This window comes from Oncorhynchus keta, unplaced genomic scaffold, assembly GCF_023373465.1.
Source record: "Oncorhynchus keta strain PuntledgeMale-10-30-2019 unplaced genomic scaffold, Oket_V2 Un_contig_2912_pilon_pilon, whole genome shotgun sequence".
Classification (NCBI taxonomy): Eukaryota; Metazoa; Chordata; class Actinopteri; order Salmoniformes; family Salmonidae; genus Oncorhynchus; species Oncorhynchus keta.
In genome coordinates this window covers 101302-118782 of record NW_026286396.1, presented here as the reverse complement: position 1 = coordinate 118782, position 17481 = coordinate 101302, and the positions used below count along the sequence as shown (strand labels likewise).

Sequence of the window (17481 nt, the reverse complement as noted above, 5' to 3'; positions counted from 1 at the left end):
GAGAAGTTTGTTGAGCTGTAGTCAGGAGGAGAGTCTGAGTTCTACCAGCTGGACCAAGGTGAGTGGAGGACCTGAACCCTAAGGACTGTCTGTCAGGTGAGTCTGACCTCTAAACCCTGACCTCTTAAGGACTTCTTAGGTGAGTCTGACCTCTAAACCCTGACCTCAACAAGGAAAGGTGAGTCTGACGAACCCTAGGACTTCTCTATAGGTGAGTCTGACCTCTAAACCCTGACCTCAACCCTAAGGACTTCTATAGGTGAGTCTGACCTCTAAACCCTGACCTCTAACCCTAAGGACTTCTCTATAGGTGAGTCTGACCTCTAAACCCTGACCTCGAACCCTAAGGACTTCTCTATAGGTGAGTCTGACCTCTAAACCCTGACCTCGAACCCTAAGGACTTCTCTATAGGTGAGTCTGACCTCTAAACCCTGACCTCTAACCCTAAGGACTTCTCTATAGGTGAGTCTGACCTCTAAACCCTGACCTCGAACCCTAAGGACTTCTATAGGTGAGTCTGACCTCTAAACCCTGACCTCTAACCCTAAGGACTTCTCTATAGGTGAGTCTGACCTCTAAACCCTGACCTATAGGTGAGTCTGACGAACCCTAAGGACTTCTCTATAGTCTGACCTCTAAACCCTGACCTCGTCTGTGAGTCTGACCCCTCTAAACCCTGACCTCGAACCCTAAGGACTTCCCTGACTCGATAAGGTGAGTCTGACCTCTAAACCCTGAACCTAAGGACTTCTCTAGAACCCTAAAACCGGACTTCTTCTCTATACGTGAGTCTGACCTCTAAACCCTGACCTCGAACCCTAAGGACTTCTCTATAGGTGAGTCTGACCTCTAAACCCTGACCTCGAACCCTAAGGACTTCTCTATACGTGAGTCTGACCTCTAAACCCTGACCTCGAACCCCAAGGAATTCTCTATAAGTGAGTTTGACCTCTGACCCTAAACACTTCTCTATAGGTGAGTCTGACCTCTAAACCCTGACCTCGAACCCTAAGGACTTCTCTATACGTGAGTCTGACCTCTAAACCCTGATCTCGAACCCCAAGGAATTCTCTAAGTGAGTTTGACCTCTGACCCTAAACACTTCTCTATAGGTGAGTCTGACCTCTAAACCCTGACCTCGAACCCTAAGGACTTCTCTATAGGTGAGTCTGACCTCTAAACCGTGACCTCGAACCCCAAGGACTTCTCTATACGTGAGTTTGACCTCTGACCCTAAACACTTCTCTATAGGTGAGTCTGACCTCTAATCTCCTTCTCTCCCCCCACTCTTCCTCGCTCCAACTCTGCAGGTGGTCAGATCAGTTTTGATGTGTTCCCAGAGGGCTGGGACAAGCGTTACTGTCTGGGCCTGGTAGAGAAAGACTCCTATAAAACCATACACTTCTTTGGAGACAAAACTAAACCTGTAAGTAGCTTTATGATGACAACCGTGTTATAGCTTTATGATGACAACCGTGTTATAGCTTTATGATGACAACCGTGTTATAGCTTTATAATGACAACCGTGTTATAGCTTTATAATGACAACCGTGTTATAGCTTTATAATGACAACCGTGTTATGGCTTTATGATGACAACCGTGTTATAGCTTTATAATGACAACCGTGTTATAGCTTTATAATGACAACCGTGTTATAGCTTTATAATGACAACCGTGTTATAGCTTTATGATGACAACCGTGTTATAGCTTTATAATGACAACCGTGTTATAGCTTTATAATGACAACCGTGTTATAGCTTTATAATGACAACCGTGTTATAGCTTTATAATGACAACCGTGTTATAGCTTTATAATGACAACCGTGTTATAGCTTTATAATGACAACCGTGTTATAGCTTTATGACGACAACCGTGTTATAGCTTTATGATGACAACCGTGTTATGGCTTTATAATGACAACCGTGTTATAGCTTTATAATGACAACCGTGTTATAGCTTTATAATGACAACCGTGTTATAGCTTTATAATGACAACCGTTTATAATGACAACCGTTATAGCTTTATAATGACAACCGTGTTATAGCTTTATAATGACAACCGTGTTATAGCTTTATAATGACAACCGTGTTATAGCTTTATAATGACAACCGTGTTATAGCTTTATAATGACAACCGTTTATAGCTTTATGACAAACCGTGTTATAGCTTTATAATGACAACCGTGTTATAGCTTTATGATGACAACCGTGTTATAGCTTTATAATGACAACCGTGTTATAGCTTTATAATGACAACCGTGTTATAGCTTTATGATGACAACAACCGTGTTATAGCTTTATGATGACAACCGTGTTATAGCTTTATGATGACAACAACCGTGTTATAGCTTTATGATGACAACAACCGTGTTATAGCTTTATGATGACAACCGTGTTATAGCTTTATAATGACAACCGTGTTATAGCTTTATAATGACAACAACCGTGTTATAGCTTTATAATGATGCCAACCGTGTTATAGCTTTATAATGACAACCGTGTTATAGCTTTATAATGACAACCGTGTTATAGCTTTATAATGACAACCGTGTTATAGCTTTATAATGACAACCGTGTTATAGCTTTATAATGACAACCGTGTTATAGCTTTATAATGACAACCGTGTTATAGCTTTATGATGACAACCGTGTTATAGCTTTATGATGACAACCGTGTTATAGCTTTATAATGACAACCGTGTTATAGCTTTATAATGACAACCGTGTTATAGCTTTATAATGACAACCGTGTTATAGCTTTATGATGACAACAACCGTGTTATAGCTTTATGATGACAACCGTGTTATAGCTTTATAATGACAACCGTGTTATAGCTTTAACGACAACCGTGTTATAGCTTTATGACGACAACCGTGTTATAGCTTTATGACAACAACCGTGTTATAGCTTTATAACGACAACCGTGTTATAGCTTTATAACGACAACCGTGTTATAGCTTTATAATGACAACCGTGATAGCTTTATGATGACAACCGTGTTATAGCTTTATAATGACACAACCGTGTTATAGCTTTATAATGACAACCGTGTTATAGCTTTATAATGACAACCGTGTTATAGCTTTATAATGACAACCGTGTTATAGCTTTATAATGACAACCGTGTTATAGCTTTATAATGACAACCGTGTTATAGCTTTATAATGACAACCGTTATAGCTTTATAATGACAACCGTGTTATAGCTTTATGATGACAACCGTGTTATAGCTTTATAATGACAACCGTGTTATAGCTTTATATGACAACCGTGTTATAGCTTTATAATGACAACCGTGTTATAGCTTTATAATGACAACCGTGTTATAGCTTTATAATGACAACCGTGTTATAGCTTTATAATGACAACCGTGTTATAGCTTTATAATGACAACCGTGTTATAGCTTTATAATGACAACCGTGTTATAGCTTTATAATGACAACCGTGTTATAGCTTTATAATGACAACCGTGTTATAGCTTTATAATGACAACCGTGTTATAGCTTTATGACGACAACCCGTGTTATAGCTTTATAATGACAACCGTGTTATAGCTTTATGATGACAACCGTGTTATAGCTTTATGATGACAACCCGTGTTATAGCTTTATGATGACAACCGTGTTATAGCTTTATGACGACAACAACCGTGTTATAGCTTTATGATGACAACAACCGTGTTATAGCTTTATGACGACAACAACCGTGTTATAGCTTTATGACGACTTTATGACAAACAACCGTGTTATAGCTTTATGACGACAACAACCGTGTTATAGCTTTATGAATGACAACAACCGTGTTATAGCTTTATAATGACAACCGTGTTATAGCTTTATAATGACAACCGTGTTATAGCTTTATAATGACAACCGTGTTATAGCTTTATAATGACAACCGTGTTATAGCTTTATAATGACAACCGTGTTATAGCTTTATAATGACAACCGTGTTATAGCTTTATGATGACAACCGTGTTATAGCTTTATGATGACAACCGTGTTATAGCTTTATGATGACAACCGTGTTATAGCTTTATAATGACAACCGTGTTATAGCTTTATAATGACAACCGTGTTATAGCTTTATAATGACAACCGTGTTATAGCTTTATAATGACAACAACCGTGTTATAGCTTTATAATGACAACCGTGTTATAGCTTTATAATGACAACCGTGTTATAGCTTTATGACGACAACCGTGTTATAGCTTTATGACGACAACCGTGTTATAGCTTTATGACGACAACCGTGTTATAGCTTTATAACGACAACCGTGTTATAGCTTTATAATGACAACCGTGTTATAGCTTTATGATGACAACCGTGTTATAGCTTTATAATGACGACAACCGTGTTATAGCTTTATAATGACAAACCGTGTTATAGCTTTATAATGACAACCGTGTTATAGCTTTATGATGACAACCGTGTTATAGCTTTATAATGACAACCGTGTTATAGCTTTATAATGACAACCGTGTTATAGCTTTATAATGACAACCGTAGCTTTATAGACAACCGTTTAGCTTTATGATGACAACCGTGTTATAGCTTTATAACGACAACCGTGTTATAGCTTTATAACGACAACCGTGTTATAGCTTTATAACGACAACCGTGTTATAGCTTTATAACGACAACCGTGTTATAGCTTTATAACGACAACCGTGTTATAGCTTTATGATGACGACAACCGTGTTATAGCTTTATGATGACGACAACCGTGTTATAGCTTTATGATGACGACAACCGTGTTATAGCTTTATGATGACGACAACCGTGTTATAGCTTTATGATGACGACAACCGTGTTATAGCTTTATGATGACAACCGTGTTATAGCTTTATGATGACAACCGTGTTATAGCTTTATAATGACAACCGTGTTATAGCTTTATAATGACAACCGTGTTATAGCTTTATAATGACAACCGTGTTATAGCTTTATGATGACAACCGTGTTATAGCTTTATGACGACAACAACCGTGTTATGGCTTTATGACGACAACAACCGTGTTATGGCTTTATAATGACAACCGTGTTATAGCTTTATAATGACAACCGTGTTATGGCTTTATAATGACAACAACCGTGTTATGGCTTTATAACGACAACCGTGTTATAGCTTTATAACGACAACCGTGTTATAGCTTTATAATGACAACCGTGTTATAGCTTTATAATGACAACCGTGTTATAGCTTTATAACGACAACCGTGTTATGGCTTTATAATGACGACAACCGTGTTATAGCTTTATGATGACAACAACCGTGTTATAGCTTTATGATGACAACAACCGTGTTATAGCTTTATGATGACAACCGTGTTATAGCTTTATGACGACGACAACCGTGTTATAGCTTTATGATGACAACCGTGTTATAGCTTTATAATGACAACCGTGTTATAGCTTTATAATGACAACCGTGTTATAGCTTTATGATGACAACCGTGTTATAGCTTTATGACGACGACAACCGTGTTATAGCTTTATACGACGACAACCGTGTTATAGCTTTATGACGACAACCGTGTTATGGCTTTATGACGACGACAACCGTGTTATAGCTTTATAATGACAACCGTGTTATAGCTTTATAACGACAACCGTGTTATAGCTTTATGATGACAACCGTGTTATAGCTTTATAACGACAACCGTGTTATAGCTTTATAATGACAACCGTGTTATAGCTTTATGATGACAACCGTGTTATAGCTTTATAATGACAACCGTGTTATAGCTTTATGATGACAACCGTGTTATAGCTTTATAATGACAACCGTGTTATAGCTTTATAATGACAACCGTGTTATAGCTTTATAATGACAACCGTGTTATAGCTTTATAATGACAACCGTGTTATAGCTTTATGACGACAACCGTGTTATAGCTTTATAATGACAACCGTGTTATAGCTTTATAATGACAACCGTGTTATAGCTTTATAATGACAACCGTGTTATAGCTTTATAATGACAACCGTGTTATAGCTTTATAATGACAACCGTGTTATAGCTTTATAATGACAACCGTGTTATAGCTTTATAATGACAACAACCGTGTTATAGCTTTATGATGACAACCGTGTTATAGCTTTATGACGACGACAACCGTGTTATAGCTTTATGACGACGACAACCGTGTTATAGCTTTATGACGACGACAACCGTGTTATAGCTTTATAACGACAACCGTGTTATAGCTTTATGATGACAACCGTGTTATAGCTTTATAACGACAACCGTGTTATAGCTTTATAATGACAACCGTGTTATAGCTTTATGATGACAACCGTGTTATAGCTTTATAACGACAACCGTGTTATAGCTTTATGACGACGACAACCGTGTTATAGCTTTATAATGACAACCGTGTTATAGCTTTATGACGACGACAACCGTGTTATAGCTTTATAATGACAACCGTGTTATAGCTTTATAACGACAACCGTGTTATAGCTTTATGATGACAACCGTGTTATAGCTTTATAACGACAACCGTGTTATAGCTTTATAATGACAACCGTGTTATAGCTTTATGATGACAACCGTGTTATAGCTTTATAACGACAACCGTGTTATAGCTTTATAACGACAACCGTGTTATAGCTTTATGATGACAACCGTGTTATAGCTTTATAACGACAACCGTGTTATAGCTTTATAACGACAACCGTGTTATAGCTTTATAATGACAACCGTGTTATAGCTTTATGATGACAACCGTGTTATAGCTTTATGATGACAACCGTGTTATAGCTTTATGACGACAAACCGTGTTATAGCTTTATGATGACAACCGTGTTATAGCTTTATGATGACAACCGTGTTATAGCTTTATGATGACAACCGTGTTATAGCTTTATAACGACAACCGTGTTATAGCTTTATAACGACAACCGTGTTATGGCTTTATGATGACAACCGTGTTATAGCTTTATAACGACAACCGTGTTATAGCTTTATAACGACAACCGTGTTATAGCTTTATAATGACAACCGTGTTATAGCTTTATAATGACAACCGTGTTATAGCTTTATAACGACAACCGTGTTATAGCTTTATAACGACAACCGTGTTATAGCTTTATAACGACAACCGTGTTATAGCTTTATAACGACAACCGTGTTATAGCTTTATAACGACAACCGTGTTATAGCTTTATAACGACAACCGTGTTATAGCTTTATAACGACAACCGTGTTATAGCTTTATAATGACAACCGTGTTATAGCTTTATAATGACAACCGTGTTATAGCTTTATGATGACAACCGTGTTATAGCTTTATAATGACAACCGTGTTATAGCTTTATAATGATGACAACCGTGTTATAGCTTTATAATGACAACCGTGTTATAGCTTTATGACGACAACCGTGTTATAGCTTTATGACGACAACCGTGTTATAGCTTTATAATGACAACCGTGTTATAGCTTTATAATGACAACCGTGTTATAGCTTTATGATGACAACCGTGTTATAGCTTTATGATGACAACCGTGTTATAGCTTTATAATGACAACCGTGTTATAGCTTTATGATGACAACCGTCTTATAGCTTTATGATGACAACCGTCTTATAGCTTTATGATGACAACCGTGTTATAGCTTTATAATGACAACCATGTTATGGCTTTATAATGACAATCGTGTTATAGCTTTATGACGACGACAACCGTGTTATAGCTTTATAATGACAACCGTGTTATAGCTTTATAATGACAACCGTGTTATAGCTTTATAATGACAACCGTGTTATAGCTTTATAATGACGACAACCGTGTTATAGCTTTATAATGACGACAACCGTGTTATAGCTTTATAATGACGACAACCGTGTTATAGCTTTATAATGACGACAACCGTGTTATAGCTTTATAATGACAACCGTGTTATAGCTTTATAATGACAACCGTGTTATAGCTTTATGATGACAACCGTGTTATAGCTTTATAATGACAACAACCGTGTTATAGCTTTATAATGACAACCGTGTTATAGCTTTATAATGACAACCGTGTTATAGCTTTATAATGACAACCGTGTTATAGCTTTATAATGACAACCGTGTTATAGCTTTATAATGACAACCGTGTTATAGCTTTATAATGACAACCGTGTTATAGCTTTATAATGACAACCGTGTTATAGCTTTATGATGACAACCGTGTTATAGCTTTATAATGACGACAACCGTGTTATAGCTTTATAATGACGACAACCGTGTTATAGCTTTATAATGACGACAACCGTGTTATAGCTTTATAATGACAACCGTGTTATAGCTTTATGATGACAACAACCGTGTTATAGCTTTATAATGACGACCGTGTTATGGCTTTATGATGACGACCGTGTTATGGCTTTATGACGACGACCGTGTTATAGCTTTATAACGACAACCGTGTTATAGCTTTATGATGACGACCGTGTTATAGCTTTATGATGACAACCGTGTTATAGCTTTATGATGACAACCGTGTTATAGCTTTATAATGACAACCGTGTTATAGCTTTATGATGACAACCGTGTTATAGCTTTATAATGACAACCGTGTTATAGCTTTATGATGACAACAACCGTGTTATAGCTTTATAATGACAACCGTGTTATAGCTTTATAATGACAACCGTGTTATAGCTTTATGATGACAACCGTGTTATAGCTTTATGATGACAACCGTGTTATAGCTTTATGATGACAACCGTGTTATAGCTTTATGATGACAACCGTGTTATAGCTTTATGATGACAACCGTGTTATAGCTTTATGATGACAACCGTGTTATAGCTTTATGATGACAACAACCGTGTTATAGCTTTATAATGACAACCGTGTTATAGCTTTATGATGACGACAACCGTGTTATAGCTTTATGATGACGACAACCGTGTTATAGCTTTATGATGACAACCGTGTTATAGCTTTATGATGACAACCGTGTTATAGCTTTATAAAATCAACCGTGTTATAGCTTTATAATGACGACAACCGTGTTATAGCTTTATAAAAACAACCGTGTTATAGCTTTATGACGACAACCGTGTTATAGCTTTATAATGACAACCGTGTTATGGCTTTATGACGACACAACCGTGTTATGGCTTTATGACGACAACCGTGTTATAGCTTTATAATGACAACAACCGTGTTATAGCTTTATGATGACAACCGTGTTATGGCTTTATGACGACAACCGTGTTATAGCTTTATAATGACAACCGTCTTATAGCTTTATAATGACAACCGTGTTATAGCTTTATGATGACAACCGTCTTATAGCTTTATAATGACAACCGTGTTATAGCTTTATGACGACAACCGTGTTATGGCTTTATGACGACAACCGTGTTATAGCTTTATAATGACAACCGTGTTATAGCTTTATAACGACAACCGTGTTATAGCTTTATGATGACAACCGTGTTATAGCTTTATAATGACAACCGTGTTATAGCTTTATAATGACAACCGTGTTATAGCTTTATAATGACAACCGTGTTATAGCTTTATGACGACAACCGTGTTATAGCTTTATAATGACAACCGTGTTATGGCTTTATGATGACAACCGTGTTATAGCTTTATAATGACAACCGTGTTATAGCTTTATAATGACAACCGTGTTATAGCTTTATGACGACAACCGTGTTATAGCTTTATAATGACAACCGTGTTATAGCTTTATAATGACAACCGTGTTATGGCTTTATAATGACAACCGTGTTATGGCTTTATGACGACAACCGTGTTATAGCTTTATGATGACAACCGTGTTATAGCTTTATAATGACAACCGTGTTATAGCTTTATAATGACAACCGTGTTATAGCTTTATGACGACAACCGTGTTATAGCTTTATGACGACAACCGTGTTATGGCTTTATGACGACAACCGTGTTATGGCTTTATGACGACAACCGTGTTATGGCTTTATGATGACAACCGTGTTATAGCTTTATGACGACAACCGTGTTATAGCTTTATAATGACAACCGTGTTATAGCTTTATAATGACAACCGTGTTATAGCTTTATAATGACAACCGTGTTATAGCTTTATGATGACAACAACCGTGTTATAGCTTTATGATGACAACAACCGTGTTATAGCTTTATGATGACGACCGTGTTATAGCTTTATGATGACAACCGTGTTATAGCTTTATAATGACAACCGTGTTATAGCTTTATAATGACAACCGTGTTATAGCTTTATGATGACAACCGTGTTATAGCTTTATGATGACAACCGTGTTATAGCTTTATGATGACAACCGTGTTATAGCTTTATGATGACAACAACCGTGTTATAGCTTTATAATGACAACCGTGTTATAGCTTTATGATGACAACCGTGTTATAGCTTTATAATGACAACCGTGTTATAGCTTTATAATGACAACCGTGTTATAGCTTTATGATGACAACAACCGTGTTATAGCTTTATAATGACAACCGTGTTATAGCTTTATGATGATAACACGGTTGTCATCATAAAGCTATAACCGGCCTAGCTTTGGCCTAGCTTTATAATGACAACCGTGTTATAGCTTTATAATGACAACCGTGTTATAGCTTTATAATGACAACCGTGTTATAGCTTTATAATGACAACCGTGTTATAGCTTTATAATGACAACCGTGTTATAGCTTTATAATGACAACCGTGTTATAGCTTTATGATGATAACACGGTTGTCATCATAAAGCTATAACGTAGCTTTGGCCTAGCTTTATAATGACAACCGTGTTATAGCTTTATAATGACAACCGTGTTATAGCTTTATAATGACAACCGTGTTATAGCTTTATAATGACAACCGTGTTATAGCTTTATAATGACAACCGTGTTATAGCTTTATAATGACAACCGTGTTATAGCTTTATAATGACAACCGTGTTATAGCTTTATAATGACAACCGTGTTATAGCTTTATAATGACAACAACCGTGTTATAGCTTTATAATGACAACCGTGTTATAGCTTTATGATGACAACCGTGTTATAGCTTTATAATGACAACCGTGTTATAGCTTTATAATGACAACCGTGTTATAGCTTTATGATGACAACCGTGTTATAGCTTTATGATGACAACCGTGTTATAGCTTTATGATGATGACAACCGTGTTATAGCTTTATGATGACAACCGTGTTATAGCTTTATGATGACGACCGTGTTATGGCTTTATGATGACAACCGTGTTATGGCTTTATGATGACAACCGTGTTAAAGCTTTATAATGACAACCGTGTTATAGCTTTATGATGACAACCGTGTTAAAGCTTTATAATGACAACCGTGTTATAGCTTTATGATGACAACCGTGTTATGGCTTTATAATGACAACCGTGTTATAGCTTTATAATGACAACCGTGTTATAGCTTTATAACGACAACCGTGTTATAGCTTTATAATGACAACCGTGTTATAGCTTTATAATGACAACCGTGTTATAGCTTTATGATGATGACAACCGTGTTATAGCTTTATGATGACGACCGTGTTATGGCTTTATGATGACAACCGTGTTATGGCTTTATGATGACAACCGTGTTAAGCTTTATAATGACAACCGTGTTATAGCTTTATGATGACAACCGTGTTATAGCTTTATGATGACAACCGTGTTATGGCTTTATGATGACAACCGTGTTAAAGCTTTATAATGACAACCGTGTTATAGCTTTATGACGACAACCGTGTTATAGCTTTATAACGACAACCGTGTTATAGCTTTATGACGACAACCGTGTTATGGCTTTATAACGCCGTGTTATAGCTTTATGATGACAACCGTGTTATGGCTTTATGATGACAACCGTGTTAAAGCTTTATAATGACAACCGTGTTATAGCTTTATGACGACAACCGTGTTATAGCTTTATAACGACAACCGTGTTATAGCTTTATGATGACAACCGTGTTATGGCTTTATGATGACAACCGTGTTAAAGCTTTATAATGACAACCGTGTTATAGCTTTATGACGACAACCGTGTTATAGCTTTATAACGACAACCGTGTTATAGCTTTATGACGACAACCGTGTTATGGCTTTATGACGACAACCGTGTTATGGCTTTATGATGACAACCGTGTTATAGCTTTATAATGACAACCGTGTTATAGCTTTATGATGACAACCATGTTATGGCTTTATGATGACAACCGTGTTATAGCTTTATGATGACAACCGTGTTATAGCTTTATAATGACTACCGTGTTATAGCTTTATAATGACAACCGTGTTATAGCTTTATAATGACAACCGTGTTATAGCTTTATGATGACAACCGTGTTATAGCTTTATGATGACAACCGTGTTATAGCTTTATGATGACAACCGTGTTATAGCTTTATGATGACAACCGTGTTATAGCTTTATGATGACAACCGTGTTATAGCTTTATGATGACAACCGTGTTATAGCTTTATGATGACAACCGTGTTATAGCTTTATGATGACAACAACCGTGTTATAGCTTTATAATGACAACCGTGTTATAGCTTTATGATGACAACCGTGTTATAGCTTTATAATGACAACCGTGTTATAGCTTTATAATGACAACCGTGTTATAGCTTTATAATGACAACCGTGTTATAGCTTTATAATGACAACCGTGTTATAGCTTTATAATGACAACCGTGTTATAGCTTTATAATGACAACCGTGTTATAGCTTTATAATGACAACAACCGTGTTATAGCTTTATAATGACAACCGTGTTATAGCTTTATAATGACAACCGTGTTATAGCTTTATAATGACAACCGTGTTATAGCTTTATAATGACAACCGTGTTATAGCTTTATAATGACAACCGTGTTATAGCTTTATAATGACAACCGTGTTATAGCTTTATAATGACAACCGTGTTATAGCTTTATAATGACAACCGTGTTATAGCTTTATAATGACAACCGTGTTATAGCTTTATAATGACAACCGTGTTATAGCTTTATAATGACAACCGTGTTATAGCTTTATAATGACAACCGTGTTATAGCTTTATAATGACAACCGTGTTATAGCTTTATAATGACAACCGTGTTATAGCTTTATGATGACAACCGTGTTATAGCTTTATGATGACAACCGTGTTATAGCTTTATGATGACAACCGTGTTATAGCTTTATAATGACAACCGTGTTATAGCTTTATAATGACAACCGTGTTATGGCTTTATAATGACTACCGTGTTATGGCTTTATAATGACAACCGTGTTATAGCTTTATAATGACAACCGTGACAACCGTAGCTTTATAATGACAACCGTGTTATAGCTTTATAATGACAACCGTGTTATAGCTTTATAATGACAACCGTGTTATAGCTTTATGATGACAACCGTGTTATAGCTTTATGATGACAACCGTGTTATAGCTTTATGATGACATGATAGCTTTAACCAACCGTGTTATAGCTTTATGATGACAACCGTGTTATAGCTTTATAATGACAACCGTGTTATAGCTTTATAATGACAACCGTGTTATAGCTTTATAATGACAACCGTGTTATAGCTTTAGAATGACAACCGTGTTATAGCTTTATAATGACAACCGTGTTATAGCTTTATAATGACAACCGTGTTATAGCTTTATAATGACAGGGGGAAACTACAGTATATGATATATTAATGTTGACACTGTTTATACAGTTTATATGATATATTAATGTTGATATTAATGTTGACACTGCTTTAGGGGGAAACTACAGTATATGATATATTAATGTTGACACTGCTTTAGGGGGAAACTACAGTATATGATATATTAATGTTGACACTGCTTTAGGGGGAAACTACAGTATATGATATATTAATGTTGACACTGCTTTAGGGGGAAACTACAGTATATTAATGTTGACACTGCTTTAGGGGGGAAACAGTATATGATATATGACACTGCTTTATATATTAATGTTGACACTGCTTTAGGGGGAAACTACAGTATATTAATGTTGACACTATTTATTAATATATTAATGTTGACACTGCTTTAGGGGGAAACTACAGTATATGATATATTAATGTTGACACTGCTTTAGTACAGTATATGATATATTAATGTTGACACTATTTAGGGGGAAACTACAGTATATGATATATTAATGTTGACACTGCTTTAGGGGGAAACTACAGTATATGATATATTAATGTTGACACTGCTTTAGGGGGAAACTACAGTATATGATATATTAATGTTGACACTGCTTTAGGGGGGAAACTACAGTATGATATATTAATGTTGACACTGCTTTAGGGGGAAACTACAGTATATGATATATTAATGTTGACACTGCTTTAGGGGGAAACTACAGTATATGATATATTAATGTTGACACTGCTTTAGGGGGAAACTACAGTATATGATATATTAATGTTGACACTGCTTTAGGGGGAAACTACAGTATATGATATATTAATGTTGACACTGCTTTAGGGGGAAACTACAGTATATGATATATTAATGTTGACACTGCTTTAGGGGGAAACTACAGTATATGATATATTAATGTTGACACTGCTTTAGGGGGAAACTACAGTATATGATATATTAATATATTAATGTTGACACTGCTTTAGGGGAAACTACAGTATATGATATATTAATGTTGACACTGCTTTAGGGGGAAACTACAGTATATGATATATTAATGTTGACACTGCTTTAGGGGGAAACTACAGTATATGATATATTAATGTTGACACTGCTTTAGGGGGAAACTACAGTATATGATATATTAATGTTGACACTGCTTTAGGGGTTGACACTACAGTATATGATATATTAATGTTGACACTGCTTTAGGGGGAAACTACAGTATATGATATATTATGTTGACACTGTTGACACTGCTTTAGGGGGAAACTACAGTATATTAATGTTGACACTGCTTTAGGGGAAACTATATGATATATTAATGTTGACACTGCTTTAGGGGGAAACTACAGTATATGATATATTAATGTTGACACTGCTTTAGGGGGAAACGATATGATATATTAATGTTGACACTGCTTTAGGGGGAAACTACAGTATATGATATATTAATGTTGACACTGCTTTAGGGGGAAACTACAGTATATGATATATTAATGTTGACACTACTTTAGGGGGACACTACAGTATATGATATATTAATGTTGACACTGCTTTAGGGGGGAAACGACTATGAGATCTATGCAGATCCCAGAACCATCGGACATGAAGTCACCTGCCCTGAAGATACACAACGTATCTGTCAAGACCTGTTCTTCAACTGACACACCGCAGTAATCAGATGTCTGAAGTGCCAAAGAGACGTCCTGCCCGACCATGTGATCGTCAGGTCTTTATGGAATTCATCAGGGAGTTCCCTGATGCATACAACACCACTTTGGTGACACCCCTGTTTAGTAAACGAATGGTTTTGACCGCTGGGAACGATGGAAAATGAAGCTTCTTCCAACCGTGTCTTTCTGCACGTGAACTTTATCCACTTCCTGGAACCATGAAAAACTGCTATTGGTTAAACTATATTGACATTGTTTGGGGTTTTAGGCTGGGTTTCTGTGTATCATTTTCTGGCATCGGCTGTTGTAAAAGGGCTTTATAAATAAATCTGATTGAAAACCCCTCCTAAAGTTAATATTTAGACTGGTATTATCATTTTTAGTTTACAGTTATTGCCCTGGTTGAAACATGTTTTGATACAGTGTTCTCTAATGAACATGACCCTGGTTGATACAGTGTTCTCTAATGAACATGACAGGACCCTGGTTGATACAGTGTTCTCTAATGAACATGACCCTGGTTGAAACATGTTTTGATACAGTGTTCTCTAATGAACATGACCCTGGTTGAAACAGTGTTCTCTAATGAACATGACCCTGGTTGAAACAGTGATCTCTAATGAACATGACCCTGGTTGAAACAGTGTTCTCTAATGAACATGACAGGACCCTGGTTGATACAGTGTTCTCTAATGAACATGACCCTGGTTGAAACAGTGATCTCTAATGAACAGGACCCTGGTTGAAACAGTGTTCTCTAATGAACATGACAGAACCCTGGTTGAAACAGTGTTCTCTAATGAACAGGACCCTGGTTGATACAGTGTTCTCTAATGAACATGACCCTGGTTGAAACAGTGTTCTCTAATGAACATGACCCTGGTTGAAACAGTGTTCTCTAATGAACATGACCCTGGTTGATACAGTGTTCTCTAATGAACATGACCCTGGTTGAAACAGTGTTCTCTAATGAACATGACCCTGGTTGAAACAGTGTTCTCTAATGAACATGACCCTGGTTGATACAGTGTTCTCTAATAAACATGACCCTGGTTGAAACAGTGTTCTCTAATGAACATGACCCTGGTTGAAACAGTGTTCTCTAATGAACAGGACCCTGGTTGAAACAGTGTTCTCTAATGAACATGACCCTGGTTGATAGTGTTCTCTAATGAACATGACCCTGGTTGAAACAGTGTTCTCTAATGAACATGACCCTGGTTGAAACAGTGTTCTCTAATGAACAGGACCCTGGTTGAAACAGTGTTCTCTAATGAACATGACATGACCCTGGTTGAAACAGTGTTCTCTAATGAACATGACCCTGGTTGAAACAGTGTTCTCTAATGAACATGACCCTGGTTGAAACAGTGTTCTCTAATGAACATGACCCTGGTTGAAACAGTGTTCTCTAATGAACATGACCCTGGTTGAAACAGTGTTCTCTAATGAACATGACCCTGGTTGATACAGTGTTCTCTAATGAACAGGACCCTGGTTGAAACAGTGTTCTCTAATGAACATGACCCTGGTTGATACAGTGTTCTCTAATGAACATGACAGGACCCTGGTTGAAACAGTGTTCTCTAATGAACATGACATGACCCTGGTTGAAACAGTGTTCTCTAATGAACATGACCCTGGTTGAAACAGTGTTCTCTAATGAACATGACCCTGGTTGATACAGTGTTCTCTAATGAACATGACCCTGGTTGATACAGTGTTCTCTAATGAACATGACCAATCATTGTGGATGTGTTCCATGGCTTCTGGTTGGGAAATGTACGTACGGTCACTGGGGACGACGTCATTAATGAAGCCGGTGACTGTTGTGGTAAACTCAATGTTATCGGATGGTTAACAAATGTGACCGACCTCCCCGATTCGGTCTTATGTAGCAACATTTGAAATTGTGTTTTGTACATTGGATAAATGTAGAGACTGAGGTAGAGAATGGTACATCATACACTACAGGTGAGGAACAATGGGGAAGTAATTCTGCTTTGAAAGTTGATAAACTTGTAACCCCACTTTTTAGAAAATGGCCCTTGAATGTTTTGGTAACTACTGGAGAGCTCTGTCTACACCCTCTTAAGCATTAGCCCCACCCATCTCTTTAAGGATTCACATATGAGGCCATGTGCTAAACCGAGTGAGTAGTGTAGTAAAC

General features: G+C 36.7%; 2 long non-coding RNA genes across 10 annotated transcripts; one reads left to right on the top strand and one right to left on the bottom strand.

The window, feature by feature from the left end:
- Nucleotides 1-259: 259 nt before the first annotated feature.
- LOC127923274 (uncharacterized) lies at nt 260-1212 on the bottom strand. 5 transcript variants are annotated; one of them, XR_008113871.1, is made up of 4 exons: nt 1125-1188; nt 1002-1038; nt 812-913; nt 339-488 (listed from the first exon to the last, which is right to left on the bottom strand). It is a non-coding gene; the product is annotated as an uncharacterized LOC127923274 (long non-coding RNA). The 5 variants fall into 5 exon arrangements; XR_008113872.1 differs by having other exon boundaries at nt 260-437; nt 812-1038; nt 1125-1212; XR_008113868.1 differs by lacking the exon at nt 1125-1188 and having other exon boundaries at nt 268-488; nt 1002-1050.
- On the top strand, nt 343-15667 carry LOC127923272 (uncharacterized). Of its 5 annotated transcripts, none has more exons than XR_008113865.1 (3): nt 343-361; nt 1312-1427; nt 15198-15667. It is a non-coding gene; the product is annotated as an uncharacterized LOC127923272 (long non-coding RNA). The 5 variants fall into 5 exon arrangements; XR_008113863.1 differs by lacking the exon at nt 343-361 and adding an exon at nt 394-412; XR_008113866.1 differs by lacking the exon at nt 343-361 and adding an exon at nt 795-837.
- Nucleotides 15668-17481: the final 1814 nt, after the last annotated feature.